General features: G+C 37.7%; 1 long non-coding RNA gene across 1 annotated transcript; it reads left to right on the plus strand.

Moving 5' to 3' along the window:
- The first annotated feature begins 10,542 nt into the window (after positions 1-10,542).
- Positions 10,543-13,881, plus strand: LOC116551288. Its single transcript, XR_004268827.1, has 2 exons — positions 10,543-10,585; positions 11,451-13,881. It is a non-coding gene; the product is annotated as an uncharacterized LOC116551288 (long non-coding RNA).
- Positions 13,882-14,270: the final 389 nt, after the last annotated feature.

The following is a 14,270-nucleotide window of genomic DNA, read 5'->3' on the forward strand; positions in this document are numbered from 1 at the left end:
ATAACCAAATTGATGCAGTAAAAAACGATAAAGGGGATATCACCACAGATTCCACAGAAATTCAAACCATCATCAGAGATTATTACAAACAACTCTATGCACATAAACTAGTAAACCTGGAAGAAATGGATAAATTCCTGGACACTTGCCTCCTCCCAAGCCTAAACCAGGAAGAAGCCGAAACCCTGAACAGACCCATAACAAGGTCTGAAGTTGAGGCAACAATTAAGAGCTTACCACCCAAAAAAAGCCCAGGTCCAGATGGGTTCACAGCCGAATTCTACCAAACATACAAAGAGGAGCTGATACCATTCCTTCTGAAACTATTCCAGACAACACAAAAAGAAGGAATTCTCCCCAAATCATTTTATGAGACCAACATCATCCTGATACCAAATCCCGGCAGAGACTCAACAAGAAAAGAAAACTTCAGGCCAATATCCATGATGAACATAGATGCAAAAATCTTCAATAAAATGCTGGCAAGAAGATTGCAACAGCACATCAAAAAGCTTATCCACCATGATCAAGTAGGCTTCATCCCGGGGATGCAAGGCTGGTTCAACTAACGCAAGTCTATAAACGTCATTCACCACATAAACAGAACCAAAGACAAAAACCACATGATTATCTCAATTGATGCAGAGAAGGCCTTTGACAAAATTCAACAGCCCTTTATGCTAAAAACCCTCAATAAGCTAGGTATTGATGGAACGTATCTCAAAATAATAAAAGCTATTTACGACAAACCAACAGTCAATATCATACTGAATGGGCAAAACCTGGAAGCATTCCACTTGAAATCTGGCACTAGACAAGGATGCCCTCTCTCACCACTCCTATTCAATATAGTACTGGAATTTCTAGCCAGAGCAATCAGGCAAGAAAAAGAAATAAAGGGCATTCAAATAGGAAAGGAGGCAGTCAAATTGTCTCTATTTGCAGAAGACATGATTGTATATCTAGAAGACCCCATCATCTCAGCCCAAAATCTCCTGAAACTGATAAGCAACTTCAGCAAAGTCTCAGGATACAAAATCAATGTGCAAAAATCACATGCATTCATATACACCAATAACAGACATAAAGAGAGCCAAATCAAGAACGAACTGCCATTCACAATTGCCACAAAGATAAAATACCTAGGAATACAACTAACAAGGAACGTAAAGGACCTCTTCAAGGAGAACTATAAGCCACTGCTCAACGAAATAAAAGAGGACACAAACAGGTGGAGAAACATTCCATGTTCATGGTTAGGAAGAATCAATATCGTCAAAATGGCTATACTGCCCAAAGTAATTCACAGATTCAACGCTATCCCCATCAAGCTACCAATGACCTTCTTCACAGAACTGGAAAAAAACACCTTAAATTTCATATGGAACCAAAAGAGAGCCCACATAGCCAAGTTAATTCTAAGTAAAAAGAACAAAGCGGGAGGCATCACACTACCGGACTTCAAACTATACTACAAGGCTACAGTAATCAAAACAGCATGGTACTGGTACCAAAACAGAGATATAGACCAATGGAACAGAACAGAGGTCTCGGGGGCAATACAACATATCTACAACCATCTGACAAACCAGACAAAAAAACAAGCAATGGGGAAAGGATTCCCTGTTTAATAAATGGTGTTGGGAAAACTGGCTAGCCATGTGCAGGAAGCAGAAACTGGACCCCTTCCTGACACCTTACACTAAAATTAACTCCAGATGGATTAAAGACTTAAACATAAGACCTAACACCATCAAAACCCTAGAAGAAAATCTAGGCAAAACCATTCAGGACATAGGCGTAGGCAAGGACTTCATGACCAAAGCACCAAAAGCATTGACAACAAAAGCTAAAATAGAGAAATGGGACCTAATCAAACTCCACAGCTTCTGCACAGTGAATGAAACAGTTGTTAGAGTGAATTGGCAACCAACAGAATGGGAAAAAATGTTTTGCAGTTTACCCATCTGACAAAGGGCTGATATCCAGAATTTACAAAGAACCTAAACAGATTTACAAGAAAAAAACAAGCCCATTCAAAAGTGGGCAAAGGATATGAACAGATTCTTTACAAAAGAGGACACACATGAGGCCAACAAACATATGAAAAAATGCTCATCATCACTGGTCATCAGAGAAATGCAAATCCAAACTACATTGAGATACCATCTCATGCCAGTTAGAATGGCAATCATTAAAAAATCTGGAGACAACAGATGCTGGAGAGGATGTGGAAAAATAGGAACACTTTTACACTGCTGGTGGGAGTGTAAATTAATTCAACCATTGTGGAAGACAGTGTGGCGATTCCTCAAGGACCTAGAAATAGAAATTCCATTTGACCCAGCAATCCCATTACTGGGTATATATCCAAAGGATTACAAATCGTTCTACTATAAGGACACGTGCACACGAATGTTCATTGCAGCACTGTTTACAATAGCAATGACCTGGAACCAACCCAAATGCCCATGGATGATAGACTGGATAGGGAAAATATGGCACATATACACCATGGAACATTATGCAGCCATCAAAAACGATGAGTTTGTGTCCTTTGTAGGGGCATGGATGAACCTGGAAACCATCATTCTCAGCAAACTGACAGAAGAGCAGAAGATCAAACACCGCATGTTCTCACTCATAGGTAGGTGTTGAACAATGAGAACACATGGACACAGGGAGGGGAGCACTACACACTGGGGTCAGTTGGGGGGAAATAGGGGAGGAATGGTGGGGGATGGGGAGTTGGGGAGTGATAGCAAGCGGTGAAATGCCAGATGTAGGTGATGGGGAGGAAAGCAGCAAATCACACTGCCACATGAGTACCTATGCAAAAATCTTGCATGTGCTTCACATGTACTCCAAAACCTGAAATGCAATAAAATAAATAAATGGGAAAAAAATGTTGAAGTTTTAAAAAAAATTTGCATTTCTGTTTGTGCGAATTGCCCTTCATGTTCTTGGTTTTTTATTCAGCATTTTTATGATTTTTTTTTCTTATTGATTTTGAAAACTTTTTTTAACTTGGGACATATTAATTGAGGTTATTTATATTAATTAATTTATGTTATTATACTTTAAGTTATGGGGTACATGTGCAGAATGGGCAGTCTTTTTACATAGGTATACAGGTGCCATGGTGGTTTGCTGCACCCATCAACCTGTCATCTACATTAGGTATTTCTCCTAATGTTATCCCTCCCCTAGGCCCTCATCCCCTGACAGGCCCTGGTGTGTGTGATGTTCCCCTCCCTGTGTCCATGTGTCATCACTGTTCAACTCCCACTGATGAGTGAGAACATGTGGTGTTTGGTTTTCTGTTCCTGTGTAATTTCGCTGAGAATGATGGTTTCCAGCTTCATCCATGTCCTTGCAAAGGACATGAGCTCATCCTTTTTTATGGCTGCATAGTATTCCATGGCATATATGTGCCATATTTAATTTGTGCAGTTTATCATTGATGGGCATTTAGGTTGGTTCCATGTCTTTGTTATTGTGGACAGTGCCACAATAAACATACATGTGGATGTGTCTTTATAGTAGAATGATTTATAATCCTTTGGGTATATACCCAGTAATGGGATTGGTGGGTTAAATGATATTTCTAGTTCTAGATCCTTGAGGAATCACCATACTGTCTTTCACAATGGTTGAACTAATTTACACTCCCACCAAAAGTGTAAAATATCTCCACATCCTCTCCAGCATCTGTTCCTTTCTCCACATCCTCTCCAGCACCTGTTGTTTACTGACTTTTTAATGATCACCATTCTAACCGACATGAGATGGTATCTCAATGTGGTTTTGATTTGCATTTCTCTAATGACCCGTGATGATGAGCTTTTTTTCATATGTTTTTTGACTGCATAAATGTCTTCTTTTGAGAAGTATCTGTTCATATCCTTTGCCCACTTTTTGATGGGTTTGTTCATTTTTTTTCTTGTAAATTAGTTTAAGTTCTTTGTAGATTCTGGAAATTAGCCCTTTTTCAGATGGATAGGTTGCAAAAATTTTCTCCCATCCTGTAGGTTGCTTGTTCACTCTGGTGATAGTTTCTTTTGCTATGCAGAAGCTCATTAGTTTAATTAGATCCCATTTGTCTATTTTGGCTTTTGTTGCCATTGCTTTTTGTGTTTTAGTCATGAAGTCCTTGCCATGCCTATTCCTGAATGATATTGCCTCAGTTTTTTTCCTAGGGTTTTTATGGTTTTAGGTCTTACATTTAAGTCTTTAATCTGTCGAGTGAATTTTTGTAAGGAAGGGATTCAGTTTCAGCTTTCTGCATATGGCTAGCCAGTTTTCCCAACACCATTTACTGAATAGGAAATCCTTTCCTGATTGCTCGTTTTTGTCAGGTTTGTCAAAGATCTGATGGTTTTAGTTGTGTTCTGTTCCATTGGTCTATATGTCTCTTTTGGTACCAGTACCATGCTGTTTTGTTATGGTAGCCTCGTAGTATAGTTCAAAGTCAAGTAGCATGATGCCTCCAGCTTTGTTGCTTTTAATTAGGATTGTCTTGGCTATGTGGGCTCTTTTTTGGTTTCATATCAAATTTAAAGTAGTTTTTTTCTAATTCTGTGAAGAAAGTCAGCGGTAGCTTGATGGGGATTGCAATGAATCTATAAGTTACTTTGGGTACTATGCTCATTTTAACAATATTGACTCTTCCTATTCATGAGCATGGAATGTTTTTCCACTTGTGTGTGTCCTTTCTTATTTCCTTAAGCAGTGGTTTGTAGTTCTCCTTGAAGAGGTCCTTCACATCCCTTGTAAGTTGTATTCCTAGGTATTTTGTTCTCTTCATAGCAATTGTGAGTGGGAGTTCATTCATGCTTTGGCTCTCTGTTTTGTCTATTAGTGGTGTACAGGATTGCTTATGATTTTTGCATATTGATTTCGTATCCTGAGACTTTGCTGAAGTTGCTTATCGGCTTAAGGAGATTTTGGGCTCAGATGATGGAGTTTTCTAAATATACAATCATGTCATCTGCAAACAGAGACAATTTGACTTCCTCTTTTCCTTATTGGATATGCTTTATTTCTTCTCTTGCCTGATTTCCCTGACCAAAGCTTCCAATACTGTGTTGAATAGAAATGGTGAGAGAGGGCATCCTTGTCTTCTGATGGTTTTCAAAGGGAATATTTCCAGTTTTATGTCCATTCAGTATGATATTGGCTGTGGGTTTTTCATAAGTAGCTCTTATTATTTTGAGATACATTTCATCGATACCTAGTTTATTGAAAGTTTTTTGCATGAAGGGATGTTGAACTTTGTCAAAGCCCTTTTCTGCATCTATTGAGATAATCATGTGGTTTATGCCACTGGTTTTTTTATGTGATGGATTATGTTTATTGATTTGCATATGTTAAACCAGCCTTGCATCCCAGGGATGAACCTGACTTAATCGTGATGGATAAGCTTTTTCATCTGCTGCTGGATTTGGTTTCCCATTATTTTATTTTGGATTTTCACATTGATGTTCATCAGGGATGTTGGCCTGAAATTTTCTTTTTTTGTTGAGCCTCTGCCAGTATTTGGTGTCAGGATGATGCTGGTCTCATAAAATGAGTTAGGGAGGATTCCCTCTTTTTGTATTGTTTGGAATAATTTCAGAAGGAATGGTACCAGCTCATCTTTGTACCACTGGTAGAACTCAGCTGTGAATTCATGTGTCCCTAGACTTTTTTTGGGTGGTAGGCTGTTAATTGCTGCCCAAATTTCAGAACTTGTTATTGGTCTATTCAGGGATTAGACTTCTTGTTTCAGTCTTGGGAGGGTGCATGTGTCCAGGAATTTGTCAATTTCTTCTAGATTTTCTAGTTTATTTGTGTAGAGGTGTTTATAGCATTCTCTGATGGTAGTTTTTATTTCTGTTGAATCAGTGGTGATATCCCCTTTATCATTTTTTATTGCATCTATTTGATTCTTCTGTCTTATTTATTAGTCTGGCTAGTGGTGTAGCTCTCTTGTTGACCTTTTCAAAAAACCAGCTCCTGGATTCATTGATTTTTTGAAGGTTTTTTTGTGTCTCTATCTCCTTTAGTTCTGCTCTGATCTTAGTTATTTCTTGTCTTCTGCTAGCTTTTGAATTTGTTTGCTCTTGCTTCTCTAGTTCTTTTAATTGTGATGTTAAGGTGTCGGTTTTAGATTTATCTTACTTTCTCTTCTGGACATGTAGTGCTGTAAATTTCCCTCTACACACTGCTTTAGATGTGTCCCAGAGATTCTGGTACATACTTTCTTTGTTCCTATTGGCTTCAAAGAACATCTTTAATTCTCTCTTAATTTCATTATTTACACAGTAGTCAATCAGGTGCAGTTGTTCAGTTTCCATGTAGTTGTGTGGTTTGGAGTGAGTTTCTTAATCCTGTGTTCTAGTTTGATTGCTCTGTGGTCTGAGAGAATGTTTATGATTTCCATTCTTTTGCATTCACTGAAGACTGTTTTACTTCCAATTATGTGGTCAATTTTAGAACAAGTGTGATGTGGTGCTGAGAAGAATGTATGTTCTGTTGATTTTGGGTGGAGAGCTCTGTTGATGCCTGTTAAGTCCGCTTGGTCCAGAGCTGAGTTCAAGTCCTGAATATCCTTGTTAATTTTCTGTCTTGTTGATCTTATGTTGACAGTGGGGTGTTAAAGTCCCCCACTATTATTGCATGGGAGTCTAAATCTCTTTGTAGGTCTATAAGAACTTGCTTTATGAATCTGGGTCCTCCTGTATTGGGTACGTATATATTTAGGATAGTTAGCTCTTCTCATTGCATTGATCCCTTTACTATTATGTAATACCCTTCTTTGTCTCTTTTGATCTTTCTTGGTTTAAAGTCTGTTTTATCAGAGACTGCGATTGCAAACCCTAATATTTTTTCTTTCCATTTGCTTGGTACATTTTCCTCCATCCCTTTATTTTGAGCTTATGTGTGTCTTTGCACATGATATGAGTCTCCTGATTACAGCACACCAATGGGTCTTGACTCTTTATCCAATTTACCAGTCTGTGTCTTTTAATTGGGGCATTTAGTCTGTTTACATTTAATGTTAATGTTGTTATCTGTTAATTTGATTCTTTCATTATGATGCTGGCTGGTTATTTTGCCTGTTAGTTGATGCAGTTTTTTCATAGTGTTGATGAGCTTTACAGTTTGTTACGTTTTTGCAGTGGCTGGTACCAGTTGTTCTTTCCATGTTTAGTGTTTTCTTCAGGAGCTCTTGTAAGGCAGGCCTGGTGGGGACAAAATTTCTCAGAATTTGCATGTCTGTAAAGGATTTTATTTCTCCTTAGCTTATGAAGCTGAGTTTGGCTGGTTATGAAATTCTGGGTGAAAATTATTTTCTTTAAGGTTGTTGAATGTTGGCCCCCACTCTCTTCTGGCTTGTAGGGTTTCTGCTGAGAGATCGGCTGTTAGTCTGATAGGCTTCACTTTGTGGGTAACCTCACCTTTCTTTCTGACTGCCCTTATTTTTTCCTTCATTTCAACTTTGGTGAATCTGAGGATTATGTGTCTTGGGGCTGCTCCTCTTGAGGAATATCTTTGTGGTGTTCTCTGTATTTCCTTAATTTGAATGTTGTTCTGCCTTGCTAGGTTGGGGAAGTTCTTCTGGATAATATCCTGAATAGTATTTTCCAACTTGGTTCCATTCTCTCTGTCACTTGCAAGTACACAAAGTAAATGTAGATTTGGTGTTTTTGTGCAGCTGCTGGCAAGATGGCTGAATAGAAACAGCTTTGGTTTGAAGCTCCCAGCAAGACTGACACAGAAGGTGGGTGATTTCTGCATGTCCAACTGGGCTGTAAAGGGAGCAGCAGATCCCCAGCACAGTGTTTGAGCTCTAATAAGGGACAGACTGCCTCCTCAAGTGGGTCCCTGATCCCCATGTATTCTGACTAGGAGGTACTTCCCAGTAGAGGCAAACAGACACCTCATATAGGAGAATTCTGGCTGGCATCTGGCAGGGACCCCTCTTGGGATCAAGCCTCCAGAGGAAGAAACAGGCAGAACTTTGCTGTTCTGCAGCCCCTGCTTGTGATACCCAAGCAAACAGGGTCTGGAGTGGACCGCCAGCAAACTCCAGCAAACCTGCAGCAGAGTGGCCTATTAGAAAGAAAACTAACAAACAGAAAGGAATAATATTTCATCAACAAAAAGGACATCTACTCAGGGACCCCATCTGAAGGTCACCAACATCGAAGACAAAAGGTAGATAAATCCATGAAGATGGGGAGAAACCAGAGCAAAAAGGCTGAACATTCTAAAAAGCAGAACACATCTTCTCCTCCAAAGGAACACAACTCCTTACCAGCAAGGGAACAAAACTGGATAGATAATGAGTTTGATAAATTGTCAGAAGTAGGCTTCAGAAGGTGGTAATAACAAACTCCTCTGGGCTAAAGGAGCATGTTCTATCCCAATCCAAGGAAGCTAAGAATCTTGCAGAAAGGTTAGAAGAATTGCTAACTAGAATAATCAGTTTACAGAAGAACATGAATGACCTAATGGAACTGAAAAACACAACATGAGAACTTTGTGAAGCATACACAAGTATCAATAGCTGAATTGATGAAGCCAAATAAAGGATATCAGAGATTGAAGATCAGCTCAATGAAATAAAGCAAGAAGACAAGATTAGTGAAAACCTTTATCACTTATATATGACCCAATGTATGTTTTTTTCCAGGATGTCATTTTCTTTTTAATATATTTATGATTTGTTTTAAAGTTTAGAAACTTAATGCTCTTGAGTTGGTCAGCCCTTTCTCTTATAGTTTCTGTCTTTCATTTCGTGCCTTGAAATTGTTGTCTCAACCTAAAAGCTGATAAAAATGTATCTACATATTTTTATTATTGTGTGTGTGTGTGTGTGTGTGTGTGTGTGTTTAATTCTTACACATTTAACTTTTTAGGTGGTCTAGAATTTATTTTATTCTGTGAAATAAGGAAGAGATCACATTTATTTCTTTTATGTCAAGATTTTAGACAGAAGTGCGGATTGTATAACCCTTCTCTCTGTGATCTGAAATGCCATTTTGTCATATACCAAATTCTCAATCTTCTGGAGTTGGATTTTGGGTTCTGCATTCTCTTTCATGAAGTGATCTTCAAGGACTCTGATCTTTATGGTCATCGTTTTTACATCTTAATGTAGCTGTAGTATCTTTTTAAATTTTGTTGAATGCAAGATTTTTGAAAAAAATCATTTCTTGTTTCCTATAGCAACCTTGACTAGAAAGATTCACTTCTTACACTAAGTTCTCCAGCATTTTCCTTCCTTGTCTTGGAGAGCTGGTGTTTGCTTACCCCTAGAGAAGCCCTGATGCTGAGCTGCCTTTGAGCTTATGGGAGTAGCTACGAAGGTTGAAACCATGGGAGTGGTCGGCATAGGTGCAAGCAGTAAAAGTGTGTGTTGACTGTAGGAAATTGACAAACAGCAGCAGAAAAGCCTGGTACGCATTGATTGGCTTTTCATTATCGTCATGTACCAAGAAGCGTAAACAATTTTAATGATACAATACTGTCTAAAAAAATCTTTTGTTGGTCTAATTCTAAACAATTGCCATGGCTATTGTGTCCTAATAACAGATGTATGGCTTTAAATTCATACATTTTAAAACTTATCACTGGATAAATACTATGTTATCTATGAAAGATAATTCAGAGAAATCCGAATTATACAGTCAGTTTCTAGTACACGAAGATTAATGATATTTGAGCTTGCCTGAGGTGCAGTTTTCCAACTCCAGAGGAACTAGGTATTCCTGGATTCCAATGGTAGATATAAAATGAACAAGAGAGCATAGTGCTTGTAAATTGGAAGAAACAGAATGTGATGAATTTTCTGGCGAAGCTATTTTCGAAGAAGTGTTTTGGCTGCAGAGAGATTTGAGATTTACTAGAATTGATCCTGAGGAAACAAAGACATGGGTGGTGCCGTAAGCTCTGGAATGTATCGCAAATGAGATTTTTATAAATATCTGCGATACTTACCTGCATGTTTAAAAGTTGTGTATCTGTTGCTTCATTTGAAATACCTTTTAGAACTTAAAACAAATATAAGGTTTAATATTGGCCAAGTATGAACAATGACAAATTAACAAGACTGCACTGCCTATGAATGTAAATATGTGAAGAAAAACAGTTTTGAAGATTTTATTTACTAATTTGCAGAGGTTAAGGCCTAAAAACAAAAACTTTGTTTTCATTCATTACTGTGGCAGACTAATATGTAGGCCTATGTTTTATTTCCATTTATATGTAGTACTTCATTACTTAGTTTCCCTTTTAGCATTGCAGTATTTATTTGTTGTTAATTAATACTTTTTTTGAAACAGAGTCTCACTCTTGTTGCCCAGGCTGGAGTGCAGTGGCGCGAACCTGGCTCATTGAAATCTTCGCCTCCTGAGTCCAAGCGATTCTCTTGCCTCAGCCTCCCGAGTAGCTGGGACTACAGGCAACTGCCACCACGCCTGGCTAACTTTTGTATTTTTAGTAGAGACAGGGTTTTGCCATGTTGGCCAGGCTGGTCTTGAACTTCTGACCTCCAGTGAGCCGCCCGCCTCGGCCTCCCAAAGTGCTGGGATTACAGGTGTGAGCCACTGCGCCCAGTCTTCTTCTTTTATTTTCAAGATAGAGTCTTGCTCTGTCGCCAGGCTGGAGTACAGTGGTGCGATCTTGGCTAACTGCAGCCTTGGCCTCCTGGGTTCAAGGGATTCTCCTGCTTCAGCCTCCCTAGTAGCTGGGACTACAGGCACATGCCACCACACCCAGCTAATTTTTGTATTTTTAGTAGAGACAGGGCTTCATCATGTTGGCCAGGATGTCTTGATCTTTTGACTTCGTGATCCGCCCGCCTCAGCCTTCCAAAGTGCTGGGATTACAGGTGTGAGCCACTGCACTGGGCCAATTAATACATTTATTTTTTTACTGGCATAATTATATGACAAAGTTTATTAATAAGGGATTTTCAGTATCTGCGATTCTTTTCTCGATATTATTGTAATTCATTTGTTTCATGATTATTACTGCAAATAATTTTGTTGCATAGAAAAGAGGGTGTTAAAAAGTCCTCTGTTCCAAGTTTTAAATATGCAAGGTGTGCTTCTATCTCTGGGCAGCACTCCTTTCTGGAGGGAACCTTCCATACTGTCAGCATGTCTGGCCATCATCTCAAAAAGAAGCCTCTACTGCTTCTAAATCCTCTGCACCTGACCATGACCTGACCTCCCCCTACTGATTTATAGGATGTGGAGATATTTTGCAGTGTCTCCTCTGCTAACTTCCCAGGGATGTTAGACAACTAACAATGTTTCTTTTAAAGTCAGCTCCATACATATTAAGGTTTCTGGTATACAGATAGCATTCTTTCCAGTTTCCAGTGCTGCTTTATTTTTCTACCACTTTCCTCCCAATTTTACATTTTGTAGATTTTTCCCATTGCGTTCCCTTTCCAGTGTCTTCTCTGGAAGTCACACATTGGCCACTGACAACAGGAGAGAAGACAAAGAGAGGCAACAAGAGACTATTTCCAGTGTAAAATATGATCAGGTAACTCAGCACACTTTTCATGGGCATGTGGGGTAGGCAAAGGTGGGGTGCCCTGCTGAAGGGTACAAAGAAGCTAGCTCATCCTTTGGAATGACACTTAAGCCTCCCACGTTATTTCTATCTTGGATAATAATAATTCTGCATTTGAAATGAATGGTTGGAATGCATTCTCTTTGATAAAATATGCACAGAGTTTTAGAGCTAGAGCTTAACAATCCAAGCCCTTCATTTTATAGATGAAAAAATAAATCCCAGAGGGGTCAAATAACTTGAGTTAATTCCTCAAGATAGTTAGTGGCAGAACTGGAACCAGAGCTCAGATCTACCTGTTCCTAATTAAGCATATTTTCTAATGGAGATATTCCTGTGCTTGCTTTGACGTCACACTTAACCTTTCTCCCCAATTTCTGTTTCCTGGTTATTGTGAAGATTAAATCTAATAATGTATGTTAAGAATGTTCCTGAACCTCTAAAAGCCTTAAAAAATCCTGGCAGCCTTACTGTTATTCTAATAAATGCTCCAAATAACGGAAGTTTCAAAAGGATGTATATTGTGCCGTTTTGTGGAGTTTTGTATGAAATGCATCCTTTTCTGTTTTCCAGTGATATTGACATAATTCTGCTCCAATGAACTACTATTCCTATCTCAAATGACTTCTTTGGTAGGAACAAAAATTAACAGTTAATACAAAAAAAAAAGACACAGGGAGTGTTCAAAACGGAGAATGGCAGAATGTCTTAAAAGTTACCCAGACACAAATGCCAATGCTTAATTTTTATTTTAAAATAAAGTATTCAGCATCTAGAAAATAACCTTAAATGCACAAGCCTTGTTCATGATCGTAACCCCTCCCTTTCTTCCACTTATCTACTAGAAAATTTGCTAGTCTTTCATGTTTCTGCTTTATTCGTTTATTTCTTTCCTTAAGCAAGTATTTATTGGAACACTACTATGTGCCAATACTGTGGTTACAGCAATGAATACAAGAAGATTCTATAGAGAGAATCAGGGGCAATTATAAGTCATGGAAAGAACAAGGGTAGCAAAAGTACTGTAGAGAAGCAAGGAAAATAGAATTTAGTAAAACTTGAAACATTCAGATCTTCCATTATTAAGATATTCTGTTAAGAGTATAATTGAGGGATTTGAGTGAAACCAGAGGTTTAAAAATCATCTTTGAATTTTTAAAACTCAAAGGTTTTAGTCTATCTTGACCAAAGATATTGAAAGATGGCTACCATTCGAATTCATTTAAAATGTCTTCTCTGATTAATTTTTACTTTGTGAATGTGATTCGTTTCTTTAATTTGGAAATAATGAATAAAGAGCTAGATTCTAAATTTCCTTGGATTTGAGGACTGATAAAACATTTCCCATTACTAAAATATTATCTATTAAAACTGAAAAACTTGGGTTGAAATCTTTGGATGCATCAACAATACGATCAATAGCCATGATTAAAGATAAACAGTGACATGACGAGGCAAAGAGTATTGATAGATATGGTTTGGAAATAGGAAAACTATGAATGCATTGCAGATAGGCATATCAAATAGAGAATGTAGAAAGCATTTTTATAACAAGCCATTTAATTAAAATATATGATTCTGACTAATACACTAAATGGTTCTTTATTTTAGGATACTCAGAATATATTCCCAGCTTGTTAAGACATAAGAAAAAGTAAATAATTAGTGCTATGATCCTTAATTGTAAGAATGAGAACCACAGGGGAATTATTGTTCTATATTCTTTTATGAACTAATAAAAAAAGAGCATAATGAGAAAAGATGATGAGATCATCCTTTTCTGTGGGTAATTGCAGTAATACATTCTAAGGACATACCATCTCTACATAGATGAATAAGAAATACCAAAAATGTAATCAAGAATCAAAATTAACAGAGAGGAATTAGAAATGTGTCATAATAAACATGGGAGAGGGAGGGATGGGTGAAGCTAAGGGAAGAAAAACAAAGCCTTCAAAGGCTGTCATATGTTCCTATTGTGTACAATCTATGTGAACAAGGTCAGCAACAAGGATAACATGAACACTGAGAGATACTGGATAATTTTTTATTTCAAAATATAATGAATACATGAATCATTTTTTGCAGATACAGTGATAGAACTATAGACTACTGGAAATGAATAAGACTTTCTCTAAAAGAAAATGAAAATTTTGAAACAAATTGAATAATGTGAATGTATTTTTAAGAATTTAGATCACAGACTTAAATCTTGAGCTTGTCATAAACCAAAGCAAAATAGCAGAAAATAAGTGACATTGCACTTATCATAGGACCTCAAATTCTATTGTTTTGAGATCTGCAGGCAAAAAAAAAAAAAAGAGAGAGAGCTAGAGAGAGAAAATATAGGAGCATCTTAAGGAGGCCTACTTCTTATGACACTTGAACAGCTTTATCATACTTTGTGGCACTGTTGGTGATAGATGTGGGAGACGTTCAGAGAGAAAGTGAGAAAAGTGTTTTTCTATGCTCTTGACAGTCTGATTACCTCTGAATTTCACACTCCCACTTTCAATGTACAAAACACCTTATTTTTTCTCTTTTTGCTAAGTATAGAGTCACTTGTTAGATACAAAACAAAGATCGTCACTCCACCAAATTTTATGGAAATACTTAAAAGTAGAGAAGATATATAAATAAATCAATAATTATAGGTGACAATATATGCCAGTTGCTGTCTATGGCCATGTATCTGT

This window comes from Sapajus apella, unplaced genomic scaffold, assembly GCF_009761245.1.
Source record: "Sapajus apella isolate SASKATOON/1434 unplaced genomic scaffold, GSC_monkey_1.0 scaffold9, whole genome shotgun sequence".
Classification (NCBI taxonomy): Eukaryota; Metazoa; Chordata; class Mammalia; order Primates; family Cebidae; genus Sapajus; species Sapajus apella.